Source organism: Kogia breviceps, chromosome X (assembly GCF_026419965.1).
Source record: "Kogia breviceps isolate mKogBre1 chromosome X, mKogBre1 haplotype 1, whole genome shotgun sequence".
Taxonomy (NCBI): domain Eukaryota; kingdom Metazoa; phylum Chordata; class Mammalia; order Artiodactyla; family Physeteridae; genus Kogia; species Kogia breviceps.
The window spans coordinates 93,207,719-93,234,776 of record NC_081330.1 but is presented as its reverse complement, the minus strand read 5'-3'; the positions used below and the strand labels follow the sequence as shown (position 1 = coordinate 93,234,776).

The 27,058-nt window shown below is 41.1% G+C and overlaps 1 protein-coding gene across 3 annotated transcripts in view; it reads left to right on the top strand.

The window, feature by feature from the left end:
* Positions 1 to 27,058, top strand: part of LOC131748861 (CXXC-type zinc finger protein 1-like) — a 70,607-nt gene that overhangs the window by 19,224 nt on the left and 24,325 nt on the right. The window contains exons 1-2 of one of the 3 annotated variants that reach the window (XM_067024158.1): positions 7,322 to 7,372; positions 8,754 to 8,896. The exons of 1 other annotated variant lie outside the window; for it this stretch is intronic. The gene's annotated coding sequence lies outside the window, so the exon portion shown is untranslated. Of the gene's footprint in view, positions 1 to 7,321; positions 7,373 to 8,753; positions 8,897 to 16,585; positions 16,597 to 27,058 lie in introns of those variants that run through there. One more of the 3 variants, XM_067024159.1, reaches the window with a different exon arrangement.

The following is a 27,058-nucleotide window of genomic DNA, read 5'->3' as shown; positions in this document are numbered from 1 at the left end:
TTTTTCTGGGATTTTATCTTGTTCCTTCATCTGGTACAAAGCCCTTTGCCTCTTCATCTTGTCTATTTTTCTGTGAATGTGGTTTTTGTTCCACAGGCTGCAGTACTGTAGTTCTTGATTTTGCTGTGTGCCCTCTGGTGGATGAGGCTATCTACGTTGTGTACTTTCTATTGCCATATATTCCTGTTGACTGACAATGTCTGTCATCCTGCCTTTAATAATGCTAAGATTGATATGTAAATTCAGGTAGTATCAACTACGTTTTGAATTAATGCATAATTGTTTACAATATTCTGTAAATCTTTTAAAGTGACGGTTGTCTATTTTTGGGATGCCTTTTCTCTCCTTTCTTTATTAATTCGTTTTGCGACATGTTTGCTTTATGAAATATTTCAAAGAATCAGAATGAGTTTTTTTCTCTAAAATAGTTTTATTATGGACATTCTCAAACATACTTTAAAGTGAAGAAAAGAGTAAAATGACTCCACCTTGTACTTACCACCCAGCTTCAACAAGTATCAACCTCTTGCCAGTATTTGAACTGAGGTGGTTTTTTTTTAACTTTTAATTCGGAATAATTTTAGATTTACAGAAAAGTTGCAAAGATAGTGTGAAGAGTTTTTGTATAACTCTCGCCCAATTTTCCCCATTATTAAGATTTTACATTTCCATGGTTTGTCAAAAACAGAGAAACCAACAGTGATACATTGCTATTAAGTAAAACTCCAAACTTTTTTTGGATTTCAGCAGTCTTTTCCATTAATGTTCTTTTTCTGATCTACAATCCAGTCTAGGCACCACATTGCATTTAATTGTCATGTTTCTCCAATCTCCTCTAGTCTATGACAGTTTCTCACTCCCTCCTTGTTTTTCATGACCTTGACAGTCTTGAGGAGTATTGGCCAGGTATTCTGTAGAATGTCCCCCAATCTGGATATATCTGATGTTTTTATCTTGATTAGATTGTAGTATGATTAGAGAGGGATGACAATAGAACATATTTTTGGCTTGGGGACTCTTTAGACCCTCATTGCCCTGCCTCTTTACATCTTGGGCGGAGACCTAAGTTATGTCCTCTACAGATGAAGGAGGCCAAGAACTATTTGATTACAGCCACTCCTGGTTAGGGTAAGTTGAAGTAGACCAACATCAGAAATCTCTCCTGAGATTTTGCAAAACCATGACATTCTAGTTCTTTCTAATGCTTTGGGGGTTTCAGTAACAGTTTTTAAAAAAATTTTGGGCTGCGTTGGGTCTTCATTGCTGCACGTGGGCTTTCTCTAGTTGCAGTGAGTGGGGGCTACTCTTTGTTGTGGTGCTCGGGCTTCTGATTGCGGTGGCTTCTCTTGTTGTGAAGCCCAGCTCTAGGTGCGCGGGCTTCACTTGTTGCAGCATGTGAGCTCAGTAGTTGTGGCTCGTGGGCAGGCTCAGTAGCATGGTTCATGGGCTTAGTTGCTCCACGCAGCATGTGGGATCTTCCCGGACCAGGGAACAAACATGTGTCCCCTGTGTTAGCAGGCAGCTCCTTAACTACTGCACCACCAGGGAAGTCCCCAATAACATTTTTTTGAGCAAACCAGGTCTCAATTTATAGTGCTTTGTGAAATAGTTATTTACCTTTCTGCTCAGAAAGATAATTATTTATCTTATCTGGCTCAAAATCAATCGTGCTTCTCAATACAAATACTTTTGGCTGTGTGCATGTCTTTGGCATGTTTTTTCCAACAGAACTTAATATCATCCAATATATAATTTATTATTAGTTTAATCTCTGCCTTCCACCAGTAGATTGTAAATTCTCCATGTGTGCTGTGATTTGTGATTGTTCACTGATGAATCCTCAGTGTCTCAGTGTAGCAAGTTCTGAATTTAATAAATGAGCGAGTGGAGGTAAAGGCCTGAATGCAGGCAGTGGGGCCTGAAACACAGGTGTTTTGCCAGCAGGAGGAGCTTCAGGACATCAGAATGGAATAGATCATTTCATATGCTAGTAATTTATGGTGACCAGCAGAGTTCTACCCTAGTGTTTCTCTAATTCAACCATGCACCGGAAACCCCTGAGCATTTTATTCAGGATAATGCTCATTTTTACATAGGAGGTCTGAGTTGGGGCTCAAGATTCTTCACTTATAACAAGTTCCCAGGTCATGCTGCTAGTCCACACACCACACATGAATTATCAACATTGTATAACCATCTCCTAGTTATGTTAAGGAATCATAACATTCCCAATAATTCCAAAACTTTAAGTTTCTTTTTATAGAAATGTAGGGGTTAGGGGAGTTTAGCCTTTGGAGACAGACAGACATGCATTCAAATCCTAACTCAACCACTTTCCCATTGGGCATGTTAATAACCCTGTCTGTCTTAGGTTAATAATCATCTTTGTGCCTAAGTTTCCTCAGCTATTAAGTGGGAGGAATAATATGTACTTGGCAGAATTATGAGTGAAATGGACAAATGCAGGTAAAGTTCTCAGGACAATCTCCAGCACACAGTGAGTCCTCAATAAATGGCACTTAAAAATTAATATGAATATAGTAGAGCACTTTACATTTTAAAAGACTTTCCCATGTGTGGCCTGGTCCACTGCCATGAGACAGCTAATGATTTAGGTCGCATTACTGTTGGTTGATGATTGGTGATAATACAGGACTCCAGGTTCCACTGGATCAAGGGGGAATGAAGTTGACCTGGCCAGCTATATTCTCAAGCTGGAATTGTTAATCTCTTCCTCATGGGCAGCAAGGCCCAGAGTCCTCTTTTCTATTTTTACTCCAGTTTTATTGATATATAGCTGACATACAGCACTATACAACTTTAAGATGTACAGCATAATGATTTGACTTACATACATCATGAAATGATTACCACAATAAGTTTTTAAAAATTTTTATTGAATATAGTTGATATACATATATATTCTTTTTCAGATTCTTTTCCATTATAGGTTATTATAAGATATTGAATATAGTTCCCTGTGGTATACAGTAGGTCCTTGTTGTTTATCTATTTTATATATAGTAGTGTGCGTATGTTAATCCCAAACTCCTAATTTATCCGTCCCTCCCTTTCACCTTTGGCAACCATGAGTTTGTTTTCTATGTCTGTAAGTCTATAAATAAGTTCCTTTGTATCATTTTTTTAAGATTCCACATATAAGTAATATATGATATTTGTCTTTCTCTTTCTGATTTACTTCACTTAGTATGATAATCTCTAGATCCATCCATGTCACTGCAAATGGCATTATTTCATTCTTTTTTATGACTGAGTAGTATTCCATTGTATATATATATACACCACATCTTCTTTATCCATTCATCTGTTGATGGACATTTAGGTTGTTTCCATGTCTTGGCTATTGTGAATAGTGCTGCTATGAACACTGGGGTGCACGTATCTTTTTGTATTATAGTTTTGTCCGGGTATATGCCCAGGAGTGGGATTGCTGGATCATATGGCAACTCCATTTTTAGTTTCTTGAGGAACCTCCATACTGTTTTCCATAGTGGCTGTACCAATTTACATTCCCATCAACAGTGTAGGAGGGTTCCCTTTTCTCCACACCCTCTCTGGCATTTATTATTTGTAGACTTTTTAATGATGGCCATTCTGACTGGTGTGAAGTGATACCTCATTGTAGTTTTGATTTGCATTTCTCTAATAATTAGAGATGTTGCACATCTTTTCATGTGCCGATTGGCTGTCTGTGTGTCTTCTTTGGAGAAATGTATATTTAGGTCTTCTGTCCATTTTTTGATTTGGGGGTGGTTTTTTTTTGTTGTTATTGAGTTCTATGAGCTGTTTGTGTATTTTGGAATTTAAGCCCTTGTCAGTCACATTGTTTGCAAATATTTTCTCCCAGTCTGTAGGTTCTTTTCACTTTGTTTATGGTTTCATTTACTGTGCAAAAGCTCTTAAGTTTTATTAGGTCCCAATTGTTTACTTTTGCTTTTATTTCCATTACTCTAACAGATGGATCCAAAAACATGTTGCTGCGATTGATTACCACAATAAGCTTAGTGAATATCTATTATTTCATATAGATACAAAATAAAAGAAAACGTTTTTTCCTTGTGATAAGAACTCAGGATTTACTCTCTTGCAACTTTTTTTTTGGCCATGCCGCTTGGCTTGTAGGATCTTAGTTCCCCAACCAGTGATTGAACCTGGGCTCTTGGCAGTGAAAGCACAGAGTCCTAACCACTGGACTGCCAGGGAATTCCCAACAATTTTCATATATAACATACAGCATTATTAATTATCTTAATCATGTTGGAGATTACATCCCTAGTGTTTATCATACAACGGGAAATTTGTACCTTTTGACACCTTCATCCAATTCCCTCTCCCCCTCCCGGCCATCCAGAGTCCTCTTTTATGGTGCTGGGTGAGACCTGACTACCCTGAATTCTTATGACAGCAGTGTGTAAATGTGTAAGGAGAGAGGAGGAGCTCAAAATTAGTGTATGTGGAAGCATCCAGTCTTGTGACTGTGAAATGTAAGAAGCCTGTATTCTCTTGGTTCCACTGTCTCAGTAGCCTGCCTGTCTGCTGAAAGAGACACAAGGGGAGAAAATAATGGCTCTGGGTTGGTGACAAATTTTTCACAGGTGAGTAGAAATTTCATTCGTTTTCAAAAAGCAGACACCAGGTAGACATTTCTCCTTTGCCTGGCTAGGAGTTTCCTAAAACAGACTGCAGCAGTAACTGCCTGGATTCCTGATCATGTTTTGTCAGGTCTCTGGGCTGCTTGTGGGTAGGGGGGATTACACAGAAATGCTCCCATTCAACTCTTCACCCGGGTTGACATGCCCTCCCCTGGGCATCACATTCTGCTGAGTGCTACGGTGGACACTACAGAATGAGATAAAATGTCTTTGCCTCAAGAGATCCATGTTCTCACTGGGGAAATAATTTTTCAGTTATTGAGTGTTTTGCTCATGCATACATTGTTCTTGGGACTCTGCTCAGTGTTGGAGAAAGAGAGGAGTCAATTTGGAAGAACTCTAGTATTAGAAATATAAGCTAAGACATGTGTTAGAGGTGCTATTAGAGTCATGAGACTGGATATGGTTCCTTTGGGAGTGAGTGTGGACACTGAGCCTTAAGGGGAGAAGACCCATCTCAATTTCCTGTGAATGTGGTCTTCATACCACAGGGCTATCACCTCATTCATCTTCATATGAACATTAAAGGATATGGTATCTCACTAAGACAGAATCTGTGTGATATTACTGAAATCAGCAGTCTTCAGGTATGTGGCTATGGACTTCCCTTGGGGAGGAGTGGGATCTGTTGGACCTCACTCAGTGTACCTTATACAGAAATGTGATGCTGAAGAACTACAGCAATCTGGTGACATATGCACAAATGGCATCATTCCTTCACTAAGTCATTTATGAGGCAAGTATTTCTTTTTTTTTTTTTTTTTTTTTTTTTTTTTTTGCGGTACGCGGGCCTCTCACTGTTGTGGCCTCTCCTGTTGCGGAGCACAGGCTCCGGACGCGCAGGCTCAGAGGCCATGGCTCACGGACCAGGGCACGAACCCATGTCCCCTGCATCGGCAGGCAGACTCTCAACCACTACGCCACCAGGGACACCCGAGGCAAGTATTTCTTAAGCACGTATTCTGTTCCAGGATGTGGGCTTGGGACTGGGAAAACACCAGTGCATGAGACAAAAATGATCCTTGCCATCATGAGGCTTATTGTCTAATGACTTCCCAACGAAAATGAAGACCTGTACTTTTCACTGACTTTTTATTTCCTCCATGGTTAAAATGCTTGGGATTCCTTAAATATGTATCTAAGCTTGGGCATGAGTTTCAGATCAGAGATCCTCAGTATATTAGAGGCACAGAATGGATATTTGAGTTTGGGATCCTTTTGAAAGACTTTTATTTGATTGATGAGAGATTTGGTATGTTCATTTGCTGCTCTCACATTCACACTTGCCTATCTTTAGAATCCCTGAGGGTGAAAACGTTGGCAGCTGTTTCATGGAAGGTCTTATGTTCTATACAGTCATCCCACTTCATGTACTCTTTCCCACGAATAGGACTTTAACCATGCAAACTCAGCATACAAATCCCAGAGAAAGACCTATTTATCTTCTTTTTTTTTTCCTATTTATCTTCTTTAAATTTAACATTTTAGCAAATTCCCTGGCAGTTCAGTGGTTAGGACTCTACACTTAATATGGGCTCTTAACTTCTCTCCACTGGGGATTTCTTTCTTTTTAATTTTTAAAGTAAATTTATTTATTTATTTATGGCTGCATTGGGTCTTCATTGCTGCGCGTGAGCTTTCTCTAGTGCGGCGAGCAGGGACTACTCTTCATTGTGGTGTGCTGGTTTCTCATTGCGGTGGCTTGTCTTGTTGCCAACCACAGGCTCTAGGTACTTGGGCTTCAGTAGTTGTGGCGCACGGGCTGACTTGCTTTGTGGCATGTGGGATCTTCCTGGACCAGGGATTGAACCTGTGTCCCCTGCATTGGCAGGTGGATTCCTAACCACTGCACCACCAGGGAAGTCCCTCCACCGGGGATTTCTGATAATAACTTCTTTTTGTCAACATCAGTCTCAATTGTCATAGAATTATTGTTAGCAAATTAACTAAACGTCTACACCTTATCCCTGTAATTGCCAACATGTTCATATAGCCAAGGTTCTCAAAGTATGTCTTTGCTCATGATTGCATTCTTTTCCAATTAAGGGTTTGTATTTTGAATTTGGAAGAAAGCTGTATTGGCTGTACTAACTTTTTTGGACATTACATCTCCATGACTTATTTATTTTATAAGTAGAAGTTTATACGTTTTGACCCCGCATGTTGACTTTCTAAACCTTTATTCTGGCATTACTTTCTCCACATTTTAAATATTTGTCAAGTTTGTTTCTGATTGGGAGTTTACTTAAACACCCAGGGTCAACTTTTCAGTGGGAGATGTTTGGGGGAACAGCCATGCAATGACCTGAACTGTCATGGTAAGAGTCACAAGGGATGATTCTTTGTCCTTTATATTAAGAGAATATTGAAAAGGCCCTGAATTAGAAAAGCCATGTGTGGAAGGCTAAATAATAGCACCCCCAAAGATATCCAGGTCCTAATCCCTGGAGCCTGTGAATGTTACCTTACATGGCAAAAAAGACTTTGCAAATGTGATTGAGCTAAGGATCTTGAGATAGAGAGACTATGCTGGACTATCCAGGTGGGCCCTAAATGTAATCACAAGTGTCCTTATACAAGGGAAGCTGAGAAAGTTTTGACTACAGAAGAGAAGGCAATGTGATGAGAGAATCAGTCTTTGAAGATGGAGGAAAGACCCATACTCAAGGAATACAGGTGGCCACTACAAGCTGAAAAAGGTAAGGAAACAGATTTTTTCCTTAGAGTTTCCAGAAAGAACCAGCCCTGCCAAAACCTTGACATTAGCCCAGTGAAACTGATTTCAGATTTTGACCTCCAGAACTGTGAGATAAAAAATTTGTGTTGTTTTAAGCCACTAAATTTATAGTAACTTGTTAAAGAGGCAACAGGAAACTAATATGCAATCTAAGAACTGGAAAAGTCATTTAGGCAAGTGGAATTCACACAGGAGAAAGCAGTATCTCAGGAAAGATACTATAAATATTATTAACTTAGCTCAAAACATGTTTTTTTACTGGGAATTCATACATACATATTTCCATTAATTTGACTCAGATATTGAGTGTTTAAAAAATAATTCAGCCTTAAACAATTATCAGAAAATCTCCATATGAAGATAATGAGCATGATAGAGCCTTATTGCAGAAGAGTCACCCTTTCAACTTGAAAAAGAAAAAAAACTTAAGGCAGGAAACATATACACCCACAGTAAATCATTAAAAAATATAATGTCCACTGTATACATAACAGGAGGGGAGAATTCCAATGAAGGTAATGAATAGAAGAATTTCTTCAGTCATAGCTCATCTCTTCATCAACAGGAGAGAGTGTATTCTGGAGAGAAACCCAATGAATATAATATTTCTTTTGAAATTTCCAACATGAGGGCTAACCTTACTCAGCACAGGAGAATACATACCAGGGTGAAGACCTATGAACGCAATGACTTTGGGAAAGCCTTCAGGGATCTCCCTTCTCTTAGGTAGCATGTGAAAACTTACACGGAGAGGGACTTACCTGGTGGTGCAGTGGTTAAGAATCCACCTGCCAGTGCAGGGGACACGGGTTTGATCCCTGGTCCAGGAAGATCCCACATGCCACGGAGCAGCTAAGCCCGTGTGCCACAACTACTGAGCCTGCACTCTAGAGCCTGCAAGCCACAACTGCTGAGCCCACGCACCACAACTACTGAAGCCCACGCCTAGAGCCCATGCTCCACAACAAGAGAAGCCACCACAATGAGAAGCCCACACATCGCAATGAAGAGTAGCCCCCATTTGCCGCAACTAGAGAAAGCCCACGCACAGCAACAAAGACCCAACACAGCCAAAAATAAATAAATTTTAAAATTTTATTTTAAAAAAACCCTTACACTGGAGAGAAATCCTTTGGATGAATTGTGTGGAAAGACCTTTGGTGTAAGTATATCCATTAAGACATACATGAGAATTCACAAAAGAGCAAATGGTATGAGTGAAATCAATGTGGGAAAGCCTCCAGCACAAACTCTTATCTTAAACAGCAGAAGAGAATATATAATGAGGAGAAACTCTATGAAAGTTATCCTGAAAATGCCTCTAGTTGTTCTACTTCCCTTAGGAGTCACATGGAGATTGCACTGGAGAAAAATCTTATGAGTATAATCAATGTAGGCAAGACTTCAGTCTGAGAGCTCAGGATAATACATACTGGGGAGAAACCTCTATGAATGCAAGTGATGGAAGAAATTTTCACCTTTTGAGGTATGTGGAAGTCGTTTTGGCTTATACATGATTTAACTTAAATTTATATTAATTATTACAGCCTGTTTTGTGGCCTGTCAAACATACATTGTATATCTGTTTTAACCATTAAAGTAAAGAATGCATTTAAAAATCAGAGTGGAGTAGCTGTGGTTCAGGAATCCAAAATGAAGCTAAGTGGCCACTGTGGATGTGGGTTCAGACACATTCCTGCATCACTGAGAACTTGAATTTTCTGAACTGTGTCAGACTCAAGGACACCACCAGCTGTTCTCAAAATAATATCCTGCTAGCAGTTGCCAGCTGCAACCTTATGGTCTCAAGGTCTCTAGTACCTTTGCAACCATTTCAGACCCCAACAAATCCTTACTTAACAAGCACACATACTTCTTCCTAGCTTCAATCCTAATTCTTAACAAACAACTTATGAAATATTGTGTTTTTTGCCTTTATAACACCCCTTCCCCCATTTTGTAGTCCTGTGGAACACAGTTCAGTGCTTCTTGAATCTGTGTCTCCCAGGCTATTGTCCTCAGTTTGGCTCAAATGAAACTCTTTTCTATTCCTATTACAGATTGTTTATTGATTCTTTCCGTTCACACAAGTTCTATGGGAAAGCCTTTGGTGATTATTCTTCCTTTAGGAAACATGTGAGGACTCATGCTGGAGGGAAACTGTGGATGTTTTCACTTACTGTGCATAAAGGAAGTTAAAATGGGAGCAATACTTTATAAATGTTATGGATATGTAATTGCCTTTGTCAGTGTCTCATCTTCAGAGTGGACCACTAAAGTCATTAATTTTTGTTCTTTTGCAATGTAAACTTTTAAGAATATAAGTGTCCCTTTAAGTAAGTCCTTCATTACATCACACAAGGCTTATAGTGCATTTGCATTGAGTTCATTATAAATATTGTCAAATCTCCATAATGGCAATTTAAGTGATCCATGGATTATTTACAGGTATTTTATGTACTATTAGTATGTGGATATTTCAATAACATTTTAGTTTTGTAACACCGAATTTTGTACAAAGAACACTGCCTTTATTAAATTGATTCTTTGATATTTGTTGGGACTTGTTTTCTGTCATAGCTGAAAGTAGCAAGTACTTCTACCTACTTATTATCCATTCTCCCCTTTTTCTGTGCTTAGGAAACCCTGATTTTTTTTCTTAGCTTAGTAACATGTACTATAAAATATAATCTCTATCCCAGCCATTTATTTGCAGCCTAAAATCCATAGTCCTGGCCAGTGGGAAGTTGGCATAATCACTGGGTGGTAAAAGAATCTAAAAAAAATAAAAGTGGATATATGTATATGTATAACTGATTCACTTTGCTGTACACCTGAAACTAACACAACATTGTAAATGAACTATACTCCAATAACTTAAAAATATATATATATCACTGGGTGGTGCTTCAACGAAACTCCTGAAAAGGGAAGTGTGTCATCAGGCTTACTCTCTTCACAGTTTTCTCTTTGCCTCTTCCCATTGTTCCTGTCAGGAAAGTAGGCACAATGCCTAGGGTTGGAGGAGCCCTTTTATAGCCACAAGGATTATCTTAGTCTGCTCAGGCTGCTATAACAAAATACCATAAACTGGGTGGCTTATAAACAACAGATATTCATTTCTCACAGTTCTGGAGGCTAAAAGTCTGAGATCAGGGTGCCAGCACATTGGGTTCTGGTGAGACCCCTCTTCTGGGTTGCAGACTGTCAACCTTTAGTTGTATCCCCACATGATTGAGAGAGGACCAGAAGAAGCAACCTCTCTTGTGACACTTATAAGGCCACTAATCCCATTCATGAGTGCTCCACCCTATGACCTCATCTAATCCTAGTTACCTCCCAAAGGCCCCACTTCCCACTACCATCACATCGGGAGGTAGGGTTTCAATATACAACTTTTGGGAGGACACAAATATTTGGTCCATGACAAGGATTAAAACTACAGGCTAAGGATGGAGTTACAAAAAACACATCTTGGCTCCACAATGCCATCTTTGAGTGGTTGCATCAATCCTAGACTGCCTATTTCTGCACTTCTTGTGACATGATAAAAGTAAACTTGCTTTCAGTTTAAGTCACCATTTTGTGTGTAGGATGGTATCTATCACAGCTGAATAAAACCCCGGAGTAGATTAAAAAATTATTCATGTGTGGTTGAAAAAAATGTATATTCTATAATTTTATTACAAATTTTCATATATATGTCTATTAGATTGTGCTTGTTAAATGTGTTTTCAAGTATGATATGTACTATTGAATTTTTATTTCAACCTGTCACTTGCTGCTAGACATGTGTTGCAATCTTCTTTTATGATTATGGATTGTTAAATTCTCCTTGTAATCTTGATATCTTTTTCTCTTTTCTTTTTCCTGAGGCCGTGTTACTAAGTACAAAGAAGTTTGGACATTTAATTTCTTTCTGGTTAATTGTTCCTTTTATTCTTATGTAGCAATCATCTTTTTGCACTAACAGTGAATTTGCATTCATTCATCTTGCCCTCATGGTGCTTACATTATAGTGCTGGGGGTGAGGTTGGGTGGGAAAAGATGGATGATAAACCAGTAAATGCAGTGAAAGAGCATGCAGAGGGAGATAGAGAGTGGGGAGGTTGAGGTTTATATTCTGTAGAGGATGGGCAAGGAAAACCTCCCAGTTAAGGGATTTGAAAAGAGACCAAAGTGAATTGAGAGAGCAACGTTTCTGAAGCTGGGCTGGGGTGTTCCAGCAATTGCAAGGAGGACAGTGAGACTGAAGTTGAGCAAATAAAGGCAAGGGTGGAAGGAGGTAAAATCAGAGATGTAGCAGGTACTGACCATATAAGGCCTTATAAGTTGCTGTAAGAACTTTGCCTTTTGACTCTCAATGAGGTGGGGATCCATTAGAAGGTTCTGAGCAGAGATATTAATGATATCACTTATGGTTTTAAAGGATCATTATGGCTATTACATGTAGAATCAACTGTAGAGGGATGAAGGCAGAAGCAGGAAGGCCAGTTAGGAGGCTGTTATGCAATCCAGGTGAGAGATAATAGTGGTTTGGACTAGGGTGGCAGCAGAGATTCTGGATATATTTTTAAGATAGAACTGACAATATTTTCTGATGGGTTGGATGTGGTATGTGAGAGAAAAAAAGAAGTGAAAAATGACACAAAAGTAGCAGCTAAGTATTTCTGACATGAGCAAAGCAGAATATCATAGTTTCTAGTTCCTCAGGGTGAAAGGCTGTGAGAACAGTAGGCATGGGTGGCAGCGGTGAGGAGAAAGGAGTTTGGTTGTTATCATGTTAAATTAGACATGCCTAGATGGCATCTAAGTGGAGAATGTCTGTGTGCAGTTTTCCATGAGTCTGGATGTAGAGGTAAAGCTATAGATATAAATTTGAATGTCTTGGGCCTATAAATGGTACTCAAAGCCATGAGACTAGATGTTATCACCTAGAGAGTGAGTATAGATAGGAAAGAGATGAGATCTTGGGACTGAGCCCTGGGGTACTTCAACTTTTACAGCTTGGGGAGATGAGGAGTAACATGCAAAGGAGACTGAGAGAGTGGAGAAATAAGAAAATCATATCTAGGAAATTAGTGATTAACGTGTTTCAAGAAGAGAGGGATCAACTTTATCAAATACTGATAGGTCAGGTAAGATGAGGAATTAGCGTTGGATTGAAAATTGTGAAGATCATTGGTGACTTTGTCTAAGTAGTGATAGGGGCAAAATCTTGATTGGAGTGGATTAGAGAGAAAGTGGAAGGACAGGAATTGGAGACAGTCAGGAAAGACATCATTTCTTTTTGCCCTTAATGTCTGTTTAGTCTAGTATCAATATAACTATATCAGCTTTTTTGTTATTGTTTATTTGGTACATCTCCATTCTTTTTTATTGTGGTAAATATACATAACATACAATTTGCCATTTTAACCATGTTTACTTTTTCCATTCTTTTACTTTCAATCTTTCTGGGAATTTAGGTTTTCATTGTGCCTTCTGTAAACAGGTGAAAAGTCAGGCTGGATTTAAAATTTTCTAGTCCTTTGTACTATTTTGATATAGGTAAAAATATTCACAGACATTTATGTAGTTATGGATGCTTAATAGTTCAAATAGCCTTTAGAAGAATAGACATGAACAACTTACAGGTCAGAGCAGGAAAAATGGAATGATAGAAAATTGAGAACAAAAAAACTTTGGTCTTTAAAAAGAGGTAGAAAGCAAGAAAAATAAACAAACAAAAATAGAAAAGGGGGCTTCCCTGGTAGCACAGTGGTTGAGAATCCGCCTGCCGATGCAGGGGACGCGGGTTCGTGCCCTGGTCTGGGAAGATCCCACATGCCACGGAGCAGCTGGGCCTGTGAGCCATGGCCACTGAGCCTGCGTGTCCGGAGTCTGTGCTCCACAAAGGGAGAGGCCACAACAGTGAGAGGCCCGCGTACCACAAAAAAAAAAAGAAAAAAGAAAAAGAAAAGGGACTTCCCTGGTGGTGCAATGGTTAAGAATCCGCCTGCCAATGCAGGGGTCACTGGTTTGATCCCTGGTCTGGGAAGATCCCATATGCCATGGAGCCCGTGCGCTACAACTACTGAGCCTGTGCTCTAGAGCCCACGAGCCACAACTACTGAGCCCTTGCGCCACAGCTACTGAAGCCCGCGCGCCCTAGAGCACAAGCACTGCAACTGCTGAGCCCACGTACTCTAGGGCCCACATGCTGCAACTACTGAGCCCGCGTGCTGCAACTACTGAAACCCACATGCCTAGAGCCTGTGCTCCACAACAAGAGAAGCCACCACAATGGAAGCCCGTGCACCACAACTAAGAGTAGCCCCCGCTTGCCACAACTAGAGAAAGCCCGCGTGCAGCAACGAAGACTGAACACAACCAAAAATAAAATTTAAAATAATATAGAAAAAATAAGACAAATAGAAAACATGCAATAAAATGGTAGAAATAAATGCAAATATGTTAATAATCACAATAAATATAATAGAAGAAATTCACCAGCTAAAAGATTAAATTTTGTCACTGGTATAAAAAATGCAAGTTACCATCTGTTTATAGGTGACATCTAAAACATAAGGACAGAAAAGGTGGAAAGTCAAAGGATGGTGTGGTTATATTAATAGCAGACAATACAGACTTTAAGGCCAAAAATACTAGAAATAAAGAGAAAAACTGCATAATGATAAGTTCAATTCACTAGGAAGTTTTAATTCTAAAATCATATGCATTAATATGTAATAGTCTCTTGTGATTGACAAGGTGGTGGGTAAGGGAAGTATTGGGAATCTGAGATTAGCAGATGCAAACTATTATACATAGGATGAATAAACAACAGGGTCCTACTGTATACACAGGGAACTATATTCAACATCCTGTGATAAATCATAATAGAAAAGAATATGAAAAAGAATATATATATGTATAACCAAGTCACTTTGCTGTACAGCAGAAATTAACACATTGTAAATCAACTGTACTTCAATAAAATTTTTTTAAAATGAAAAAAATAGTCTCAAGACAAACAAGACAGAAGTTGATAGTACTACTAGGGAAAAACAAAAGAAATCTACTGTATATCATACATTACTGCTCTCAACTATCACTTGTACTGGCTAGGATGTCGGGGGACAACTCAGACGAGATATCTCTACTGAGCACCTTCAGATATCACTCCAGCGCTGAGAGATATCTGACTCTACCACAGAATTTATGTGAATTCAGACATGTTAATCTAATCTCTCTAAGCTATAGTTTTCTTTCTTTTTTTTTTTTTTGCGGTATGTGGGCCTCTCACTGCTGTGGCCTCTCCCGTTGCGGAGCACAGGCTCCGGACGCGCAAGCTCAGCGGCCATGGCTCACGGGCCCAGCCGCTCCGTGGCATGTGGGATCTTCCCGGATCGGGGCACGAACCCATGTGCCCTGCATCGCAGGCGGACTCTCAACCACTGAGCCACCAGGGAAGCCCTTCTTTTCTTTTAAAAAAACTTTTAATTTTATTTATTTCTGTTTCCTCATCTTTTATTATTTATTTAAACATCTTTATTGCAGTATAACTGCTTTACAATGGTGTGTTAGTTTCTGCTTTATAACAAAGTGAATCAGCTATACATATACATATATCCCCATATCCTCTCCCTCTTGCATCTCCCTTCCACCCTCCCTATCCCACCCTTCTAGGTGGTCACAAAGCACCAAGCTGATCTCCCTGTGCTATGCAGCTGCTTCCCACTAGCTATCTATTTTACATTTGGTAGTATATATTAGTCCATGCCACTCTCTCACTTCGTCCCAGCTTACCCTTCCCTCTCCCTGTGTCCTCAAGTCCATTCTCTACATCTGCATCATTACATTATTTCTGTCCTGCCCCTAGGTTCTTCATAACCATTTATTTGTTTTTAGATTCCATGTATATGTGTTAGCATATGGTATTTGTTTTTCTCCTTCTGACTTACTTCACTCTGTATGACAGACTCCAGGTCCATCCACCTCACTACAAATAACTCAGTTTCATTTCTTTTTATGGCTGAGTAATATTCCATTGTATATATGTGCCACATCTTCTTTATCCATTCATCTGTTGATGGACACTTAGGTTGCTTCCGTGTCCTCGCTATTGTAAATAGTGCTGCAATGAACACTGTGGTACAAGACTCTTTTTGAATTATGGTTTTCTCAGGATATATGCCCAGTAGTGGGATTGCTGGGTCATATGGTATTTCTATTTTTATAAATTTTTATATTGGAGTACAGTTGATTAACAATGTTGTGTTAGTTTCAGGTGTACAGAAAAGTGATTCAGTTATAAGCTATAGTTTTCTCATCAGTAAAACGGCAATAAAAATCTTTATCACTTGGGGATATAGTTGGGAATAAACTATATAGTGCATGTATTGGAAAGTTTTTTTCTGCCCATCACTTCCTTAGCTGGTTCTGCCTAGATGAAATGCCAAGATTCAGCGGGATCCCCCTTCTAAAATCCCATTACCTTTCTAGGCTCTCAGCAGGTCACTGTTATTCTGTGAGGGGCTTATGAGTGCCCTGGGCCATGGAAAACAGAACTGTCACATGAAGTTTTCATAATATGTGCAACAGGGATGACATATTTATCATAGCAGAATGTGGACACTATGTTCACTTGTGGCCAGTTATGTAGGATGAGGTACTCCAAGTGTTTTCTCTCTTCCTCATTGCCACCCCAAGAGTTATGTTCCGTAAGCTCTGGGAAAGACTGAACATAATTATGCCCTAATTGGGATTTGGAATGCTCGTGCCTAGGACCTCTGCCTCTGTCGTTTCCTAACATTTTCTATTCTCATCAGCTGAACATGTAACTGGACCTAGGATCTCTCCCTGTCCAACCTACCCATAACATATCCCAGAAAAGCCCTGCTTTGTGGGGTGCAGAAATCCCTTCACTTTGACAGCTTGTTGGGGGGACTTGTTCTGGAAAGCTCTCACTCTCCTTTCCTGAAGTTGGTAAAATTTTTTAAAAACCCTGTTGAAACTTGTTTATTAGTTTGTTTACCTTTCTACCTCCTCTGTATTAGCCATGAGGACCATGGCCAGCTTCACAACCACATTCCTTTCCAAGTTGCATTTTCTTTCTCTTTCAGTGACTTTGGGCTTCCTGTTTTTCCTCCCGACCATCTATAATGCAAGAAAGAAGTCAATGATGGAGTTATAATGCATCTGGTAAATCTTAGAATTCATTCGTAATAGGGTGAAACAGGAAACAGTCCAAATATCCATCAGCTGGTGAATGGATAAATTGTGATACATCCATACAATGGCTAATTACTCAGCAATAAAAAGAAGCAAAAGTGCTGACATACAATACAGATGAGTTTCAAAAGCGTTATGCTGAGTGAAAGAAGCCAGACACAAAAGACCATACTGTGTGACCCCATAAATCTAAACTCCATATCACTCTATAACTACATATGCATGCCTCTGTACTGTATGTTTACCTGAAACTCTAGAACAGGCAGATCTAGTCCATGGTGACATAAAAAAGGTCAGTGGTTACCTCAGGTTGGAGGCGGTATATAGACCAGAAGTATCATGAGGGAGACTTCTGGGGACTATCCTATATTCTGATTTGAATGAGTTGTCGAAACTCATCAAATTGTACACTCAATATGTGAGCACATTATATACCTGTGTATATTATCCCTCAATAAAAGAAAAGCTTTTTTAAAAAACAACAAAACTTAGAACACAGGATTTACCTTAGAATAATACCAACCCACACCTTTTCCAAGAGGCATAGGTCTGTTTTTCCCAAGCATATTGATGCTTTCACAGATTCTGATTTTCTAATGTTTGCACCCATGAGATCTTCCTCTGTGGTCCTCTCCCTGCCTGAAGTCTCACCTGAAGGCGTTGGGTACTGAGTGATAGCTGCCTGAGTAGAGGGGATGGATCCATTTTGTTTGATGCTGTCTTCCTCACACCTCAACAATGCCTGGACCAGGGTTAGTGCCATAAATATGTGCTGAATGAATGACACTGGAAAGCCTCCTACAGTAACTGAGAGGACATTTCATCTCATGAACTTTTTAAGGTGCATGGTTCCCCACAACTTACTTGGTTTGTGTGCAAGAAAAATCCTCACTCAAGGAGGGAGGGCTGCAATAGGGTGGAACAGTGGGAGCTGTTTGTCAGTCTTGTCCCATGATCTCCATTTCCATTGGTTCCCAGCAGATCTTTTCCCAAGAGTCAGTATCCAGCGGATTTTACATAGACGTGCATACAAGTAACTATCTTGCTGGTACAAACAGATCCAAAATAAACATTCCCACAGTATTTCTGATTATTTTCTTTACTGGGGTATAATTTACATACAATAAAATGGTACCATCTTAGGGTATATAGGGTGTTGAGTTTTCACAAATATATAGACCCATGTAACCTCAACCCCTACCAAGATATTTCTATCACTCCAGAAAGTTTCATCATAATCTCTTCCCAGTCAATCCTCCCCACCCAGTAGTAACCATTATTCTGACTTCTACCACAACAGATTAGTTTTGCTTTTCTAAAACTTCAAGTAAATGGAATCATACAGAATGTACTCTTTTCTTTGTGGCTTCTTTTACACAACATATTGCTTTTGAGATTCCTCCATGCTGTTGCACATATCAGTTTTCTGTTCCTTTTTATTGCTGAATAGTATTTCATTGTATGGATGTACCAGGGGTTGTTAACCTAGTCACCTATTGTTGGATAGTTTGGAGCTATTAGGAATAATGTTGCTATGCACATCCATGAAGGGCAATGAGTTGGTTTCTGAAATGAAAGTCATAACATCCTTCAGGAATGGTCAGTATTTGGCTGCTCCATAAGTCAGTTTTGGAAACTATGTGGCTCAGTAACTGGCAGTCTGGGAAGATGGATGATTGGAAACCTGCCAGGGGTGTGACACTGGTGTGCCTGTTTTGGGCATTATTCAAGGTTCCTGTGGTCATCACTGTGGATTAGTGATATGAGGAGCCTGGGCCATGCCAGTGACTGGGGACCTTTGAAGTGTCCTCTGGCAGCCCCTGTAGTCCAGCCATGGGTGGCTTCTGCTGGTCAGTGAATGATTGGCAGCCAGAGGAATCAGGGGCATGGTCCCAGGGATTTGGGACCTCACGTGACCAGAGATAAACTTTCCTGAGGTCATCAATCACTGGAGGACCTGGTGCACACCTGGTTTTCAGTGTCTAGGAAGGGGGTGGGGAGGGTGAGTTTGAGTTTTCATCTCTGTCAGAAGAGGGAGGGCTAGGTAGGTTGCCCTGGATGTGCACTGAAACATGCAGAAGCTCAGTTTATGCACACAAGATGTCCCCCCTCAGCCTGAGCACTTTGAAGACAATGGAAAATAGGAATATTGTTTATTGGGAGCCAACCCTGCATGGGCTTCAGAATCGCAGAGTAACAGGGACTTCCCTGCTGGTCCAGCGGTTAAGACTCCACGCTCCCAATGCAGGGGGCATGGGTTTGATCCCTGGTCAGGGAAGATTCCACATGCCACGTGGCACAGCCAAAAAAAAAAGAATCACAGAGTGACTGAGTATGGGCACTTTGGAGTCAGCTGACCTTGGCTCAAGTATTTCCTAGTCCTTCTACTTGCTAGCAGTGTGACCTTGGGCAACCGACTTCACCTCACTGTGCTTCAGTTGCTTCTACTGTCAAACGGTCCTAATGATAATCATTGTCATGTAGCTGACAAGGTTGCAGTGAAAATTAAATGAGGTACCTGATATTGATCACCAGGGCCTCAGGACAGCAGCAAATTCCAGACTTGGTGTCCCTGAGACAGGTCACCATCTTCCTGCTGCGTGAGCACCACATGGCTGGTGTCCCACATGCAGAGCCCTTCCTGTTTCAGTGGAAAATGTGATGCAGCCGATGGAGGAAGGGTAGGATGGGAGGGTCAGCCCCACAGCCTAGAGGAGGGGGAAGCAGCTCCCTGCAGGGTGTCTGCGAGCGAGGTCTGGGTGGGGGTGACCACCGGCCCCAGCCAGGGAGACACTATGCCCTGATGCCCAGCACAGGCCCTTCAGTCCTCACTGGCTCTGTGCACACACTCAGCTGATCCCCACTAGAGCTGCTTTCCCCACAGCACAATACTGTTAATTAAACTATAGACCTAATTCAAATTAAACCATTTTTCCCACTAGTGTTCTTTTTGTTTCAAGATCTTCTCCAACCTTTGACTGTTCTTCTGTCTATCCTTGTCTTTAATGACCTTGACACTTTTGAAAAGTACAGTTCAGGCATTTTGTAGAATGTCTGTCAACTTAGGTTTGTCTGTTGTTTTCTCATGATTAGATTGAGGTTTTGCATTTTAGCAAGAATGCCACAGAAATGTCCTCAGTGCACTTCTTGAGGAGATATGTGATGTCGATGTTAACCTTGATCATTTGGTTAAGGTAATATCTGCTGGTTTCTCCATTGTAAAGTTTCTATTTTTTGCATTGTACTTAATAAATACCTTGGGGAAGATACTTTGAGACTATGCAAATATTCTGTTTCTATTCAATCTTTTGCCCACTAATTTTAGCATCTATCAGTGGATCTTGCCTACAACAATTATTACCGTGGTGTTTGCCCAATAGTGGTTTTGTATTTCCTTTATTCCTTCTACATTTATTAATTGGGATTTTTCTCTAAGAAAGAGCTGTCCCTCCCCTCTCACTTAATTATTGGCTTTTTAATTCACTTTTAAATTTATATCAGTATAGACTCATGGATATTTATTTTATTCTCTGGGTTATCCTCCAATACAGTAGCCCCTCCTTATCCACAGTTTAGTTTTCCACAGTTTCAGTTACCCATGGTCAAATGTGGTCCAAAAATATTAAATGGAAAATTCCAGAAACCAACAATTTATAAGTTTTAAAATTGTGTGCCATTCTGAGTAGTGTGATTAAATCTCCCGCCATCCCGCTTCGTCCTGCCTGGGGCTGTGAATCATCCGTTCATCCAGTGTATCCCACCCGTTCGTTGCAATATAGCAGTGATTGTGTTCAAGTAACCATTATTTTACTTAATAATGGCCCCAAGTAGTGATGCTGGCAGTTTCGCTCTTCTCTACTGTGCCTAATTTATAAATTAAACTTTATCATAGGTATGTATGTGTATAGGGAAAAATAGTATGTATAAGGTTCGGTACAATATGTGGTTTCAGGCATCCATTGGGGATCTTGGAACATATCCCCCATGGATAAGGGGGGAGCTACTGAACTAGCATTATTTATTGTGTTGCTCACATTGTCCCAGCTGTGGCCATTGGGAGCTCCTTCAGGTTGGCTCCTGTGTCCTTTTTTTTTTTCTTTTTTTTTTTTTGTGGTACGCGGGCCTCTCACTGTCGTGGCCTCTCCCGTTGCGGAGCACAGGCTCCGGACGCGCAGCCTCAGCGGCCATGGCTCACGGGCCCAGCCGCTCCGCGGCATGTGGGATCCTCCCGGACCGGGGCACGAACCCGTGACCCCTGCATCGGCAGGCGGACTCTCAACCACTGCGCCACCAGGGAAGCCCTGTGTCCTTTTTTTTATTGTTTAAATAAACTTTTAAAAATCTACAATAGGAAGGGCTTCCCTGGTGGCGCAGTGGTTGAGAGTCCGCCTGCCGATGCAGGGGTCACGGGTTCGTGCCCCGGTCCGGGAGGATCCCACATGCCGCGGAGCGGCTGGGCCCGTGAGCCATGGCCGCTGAGGCTGCGCGTCCGGAGCCTGTGCTCCGCAACGGGAGAGGCCACGACAGTGAGAGGCCCGCGTACCACAAAAAAAAAAAAAGAAAAAAAAACAAAGAAAAATCTACAATAGCTTTCGATTTATAGAAAAGTCTCAAAGATAGTTTTCCCTATTGTTAACATCCTACATTGCTAAGGTATGTTTGTCACAACTAAGGAACCAACATTGGTACATTACTGTTAACTAAACTACACACTTTATTTGCATTTCTTTGGTTTTAAACTAATGTCTTTTTTCTGTTCCAGGATCTCATCCAGGACACCACATTACATTTATTCATCATGTCTCTTTGGCTTCCCCTAGACTGTGACAGTTTCTCAAACTTTCATTGTTTGTGATGACCTTGACAGTTTTTAGGAGTACTGGTCAAGTGATTGATAGAACATTCTTCAGTTGGTTTTATCTGACATTTTTCTCATTACCAGACTAGGGTTTGAGATTTTGGGAAGAATACCACAGAAGTGAAGTGCCATTCTCATCACTTCATATCAGGGGTACATGCTATCAACCTGACTTATCCCCAATAATGTTAACCTTGATCACTCCCTTGGCAGATGTTTGCCAGCTTTCTCCACTATAAAGTTACTCCCCACCCCCTTTCTATACTCTAAGGAAGCAAGTCACTAAGCACACCCAGGGATGGGGAGAGGATGTTAACCACTGCCTCCTGGAAGGGGAAATATCTACACACATTATTTGAAACTCTCCAAATTATTTGTCTCATCTCTCCCATTTATTAATTTATTCAATCATGTATTTATATCAGTATGGACTTATGGATATTCATTTTTACTTCATGTGTTATAATCCAATACTATTGTTTATTTTTGTTGCTCAGATTTCTAGCTTTGGCCATTAGGAGCTCCTCTGGGTTGGCTTCTGTATCTTTTTGACATGCCCTGCCTTTTTTGAGTGCGTTCTTACTTTTTGGTACCACAAGATGTTTCAGGTTCATCTTGTAGTTTCCCTGCTCCAGCCCTGGACTCAACCACCTCTCCAAGAAGCCCTAACTCCTTTTATTGGAGAATGGTATTGCGAAACAGGATCTGGGCACTAAATGTGCTCACTGACTAGTCAGAACACTCCAGTGTTACCTAATATATTCTTAGAGCCCAATCAAGAGACAGAAATCACACAGGAGTTTGAAGAGAGCATGTTTAATATAAGTAATTAACTATAACAGGGAATTGGAGTAATGGGAGATTGGCTACTAAGAGGTAAAGGGCACTGCAAAGAATAGCAAATATAGGGAGTAGCCTTTATCCCTAGTGCTGAGATAAAGCACCTGAGAAAGAGGCCACTCCCCATCTCTCCACCCCGGCTTAGAATTTGATCTAATTGGAAAGGGCACGACCATGACCCATTGGATGGCAGAGAAGTTTGCTGAGCTGGTTGGCAGGGCTTGATGGAAGTCTGCCCTCTGGGATGATGGGGGAAGTTGTTTATGGGATGTGCCACATGCTTATGGCCGCTGGGTGCTGCTGTCCACCTAAGGATGCATTGCAGAAGCCATGGGTGCTGCAGGAACTTGGTGAGAGCAGCACACAAGTACTAGGAAGAGAAGTCTCTTCCTCCTCCAGTGTCTTTCTATGCCCTCTACTGATAACTGAAATACTTAGGCTAATTTCTTTCCCATCCTCTTCAGTGCCGTTATACTATTCATTTTTAATATAGGTATGTTCATTTGTTAGCTTATATGTCATTTAGGGTTCACCCCACATTGTAGTTAATTTTAATTTTAATTTTTTGGAGTATGTGAAACGGTATGGTTCCATGAGTCAAAGCTACACAAAAAAGTATATTCAGTGAAGTGTCACTTACCTCCTTGTCCCTACTATCCTATCCCTTTCCCACCCCTCCCCTGTAGGTAAGTGAGCTCTTTAATTTCAAGTGTATCCTCCTGTATTTCTTTTGCAAGTACATGTATGTCTTCTTATATCCCCTTCTTTCTAGATACTCTTTAAAGCTTCACTTTTTTCATTTAACAGTATGAAATCATTCCATATCCATTCATAATCTTCCTTTTGTTGGAGATCTTTAAGGTGGATTTCTAGATGTAGGATTGCTGACTCAAGAGGTAAGGACAAATGTAGTTTAGTTAGATATTACCCAATTCCTCGCCAGAAGGATTGAACCAGTTTGTGTTCCCAACAGAAATATACTAGAGTGCTTTTTTCCCCACAGCCTCACCAGCATAATATATTGTCACACTTTTAATTTTTACCAGTCTAATAAATGAGAAATGGCATCTCGGTGTTATCTTAATGTGCATTTTCCTAATTATAAGTAAGTCTGAACTTTAAAATATATATTTGGTGGCCATTGTACATCTCTTTTTCTTTTTGTGAATTGCCTGTTCATATCTTCCCATTTTTTAAATTTATTTTTTATTAAAGTATAGTTGATTTACAATGTTGTGTTAATTTCTGCTGTACAGCAGTGATTCAGTTATACATATGCATACATTCTTTTAAAAATATTTTTCCATTGTTTATCCATTCCATATATAATAGCTTGCATATGCTAACCCCAACATCCTACTGCATCCCTCCCCCACCCTCCATCCCCCTTGGAAACCACAAGTCTATTTTCTATGTCTGTGAGTCTGTTTCTGTTTCGTAGATGCATTCGTGTCATGTCTTAGATTTCATATATAAGTGATATCATATGGTGTTTGTCTTTCTCTTTCTGACTTACTGCACTTAGTATGATAATCTCTAGTTCCATCTATGTTGCTGAAAATGGCATTATCTCATTCTTTTTGATGGCTGAGTAGTATTCCATTGTATATATGTACCACATCTTCTTTATCCATTCATCTGTCAATGGACATTTAGGTTGTTCCCACATTTTAAAAATGAGGTTTTTAGGCCCATGTTTCTCAATTTTTAAGAGTTCTTTATATCAGGGATCAGCAAACTAGAACCCATAGGCCAAATCTGGCCCACCACCAGTTTTTTGTTTTTTGTTTTTTGGTTTTTTTGTGCTACGTGGACCTCTCACTGTTGTGGCCTCTCCCATTGTGGAGCACAGGCTCTGGACACACAGGCTCAGTGGCCATGGCTCACTGGCCCAGCTGCTCCACGGCATGTGGGATCTACCCGGACAGGGGCACGAACCCATGTCCCCTGCATCAGCCAGCGGACTCTCAACCACTGTGCCACCAGGGAAGCCCCCACCACCAGTTTTTATAAATACAGTTTTATTGAAACACAGCCACACTCATTTGTTTACATATTGTCTATGCTGCTTTCACACTACACCTGCAGAGTTGATTGAGTCAAATCTTTTCATTCTTGTTTCTTTATTCTGCTCTGCAGTAGTTATTTCCACTATTTTATCTTCCAGGTCACTTATCCATTCTTCTGCCTTAGTTATTCTGCTATTGATTCCTTCTAGAGAATTTTTATTTCATTTATTGTGTTGTTCATCATTGTTTCTTTGCGCTTTAATTCTTCTAGGTCCTCGTTAAACATTTCTTGTATTTTCTCCATTCTATTTCCAAGATTTTGGATCATCTTTACTATCATTACTCTGAATTCTTTTTCAGGTAGAATGCCTATTTCCTCATCATTTGTTTGGTCTGGTGGGTTTTTACCTTGCTCCTTCATCCACTGTGTATATCTCTGTCTTCTCATTTTACTTAACTTACTGTGTTTGGGGTCTCCTTTTCACAGGCTGCAGGTTCATAGTTCCCATTGTTTTTGGTGTCTGCCCCCAGTGGCTAAGGTTGGTTCAGAGGGTTGTGCAGGCTTCCTGGTGGAGGGGACTGGTGCCTGTGTTTTGGTGGATGAGGCTGGATCTTGTCTTTCTGGTGGGCAGGACCATGTCGGGTGGTGTTTTGGGGTGTCTGTGACCTTATTATGATTTTAGGCAGCATCTCTGCTAATGGGTGGGTTTGTGTTCCTGCCTTACTAGTTGTAGGGTGTCTAGCACTGTAGCTTGCTGGTTGTTGAATGGAGCTGGCTCTTAGCTTTGAGATGGAGATCTCTGGGAGAGCTTTCATTGTTTGATATTATGTGGAGCTGGGAGGTCTCTGGTGGTCCAATGTCCTGAACTCAGCTCTCCCACCTCAGAAGCAGAGACCTGACACTTGGCTGGAGCACCAAGACCCTGTCAGCCACATGGCTCAGAATTAAAGGGAGAAAGAGAGAAAGAAAGAAAGGAAGGAAGGAAGAAAGAAAGAAAGAAAAAAGAATAAAATAATTAAAATAAAAAATATTAAAAATTTTAAAAAAGAAAGAAAGAAGAGAGCAACCAAACCAAAAAACAAATCCACCAATGATATCAAGCACTAAAAACTATACTAAAAACCCCACAAAAAACAGACAGACAGAACCCTTGGACAAATGGTGAAAGCAAAGCTATACAGACAAAATCACACAAAGGATACACACACACACTCACAAAAAGAGAAAAAGAAAAAAAATACATATCTCTATATATATAAAAAAGGAAGAGAGCAACCAAATCAATAAACATAACTACCAATGATAATAAACTCTAAATACTAAACTAAGATAAACATAAAACCAGAAACAAATTAGATGCAGAAAGCAAACTCCAAGTCTACAGTTGTTCCCAAAGTCCACTGCCTCAATTTTGGGATGATTCGTTGTCTATTCAGGTATTCCAGAGATGCAAGTTGATTGTGAAGATGTAATCCGCTGGTCCTGAGGCTGCTGGGAGAAATGTCCCTTTCTCTTATTTTTTGCATGGCTCCTGGGGTTCAGCTTTGGATTTGGCCCCGTGTCTGCGTGTAAGTCGCCTGAGGGTGTATGTTCTTCGCTCAGACAGGATGGGGTTAAAGTAGCAGCTGATTAGGGGGCTCTGGCTCACTCAGGCCAGGGGGAGGGAGGGGTACAGAATGCGGGGCAAACCTGCGGCGGCAGAGGCCAGCGTGACACTGCAACCGCCTGAGGTGCACCGTGTGTTCTCCCGGGGAAGTTGTCGCTGGATCCCAGGACCCTGAAGTGGCGGGCTGCACAGGCTCCTGGGAGAGGAGGTGTGGATAGTGACCTGTGCTTGCACACAGGCTTCTTGGTGGCTGCGGCAGCAGCATTAGCGTCTCATTCCCGTGTCTCGTGTCCGTACTGATAGCCGCGGCTCACGCTCGTCTCTGGAGCTCGTTCAGGCAATGCTCTGAATCCCCTGTCCTTGTGCACCCCCAAACAATGGTCCTCCAATACTTCTAGGTAGGTCTCTGGACCTGCTGTGGCACTGTGGGGCCAGCTCAGACTCTGATCTGGCCTTAGTCCTGCGTGTACTTGTCTCCAAAGTCCACAGATGCCCCCAAAGTCCACAGCCTCGATTGTGGGAACACTCGTTTTCTCTTCAGATATTTCACAGATTCAGGTTTTACCAAGCCAATTGCAGGGATTTAATCCACTGCTCCTGTGGCTGCACGGAGAGATTTCCCTTTCTCTTCTTTGGTCGCACAGCCCCTGGAGTTCAGCTTTGGTTTTAGCCCGTCCTCTGCCTGCCAGCACCCACAGGCATCTGTTCCTGCCCAGCCAAGAGGGGTGAAAGCAGAGGCTGATTAGGGGTCATTTGCTCACTCAGGCCAGGGAGAGGGAAGGATACAGCAGTCACAATTGGGGTGTGTGGGGTGTGCCTGCAGTGGCAGAGGCCAGCAGGAAGTTGCTATGGCCTGAGGCATGCCGTGTGTTCTCCCAGGGAAGTTGGCTACAGATCATGGGACCCTCGGCAGTGGTGGGCAGCACAGGCTCCCAGAAAGGTGTGGGCAGTGACCTGCACTTGCTCACAGGACCCTTGGCAGCAGCAGCGGCAGCCGTTGCGCCCACCTCTGGGATCCTAGGTAGCAGCTGCGGCTCGTGAGCATGGGCGATGCCCTGCTGTCTGTGAGTGCATGTAGGTAGAAGCTCCTATGGTGGGATTGCCCCTCTCCTTGAGCA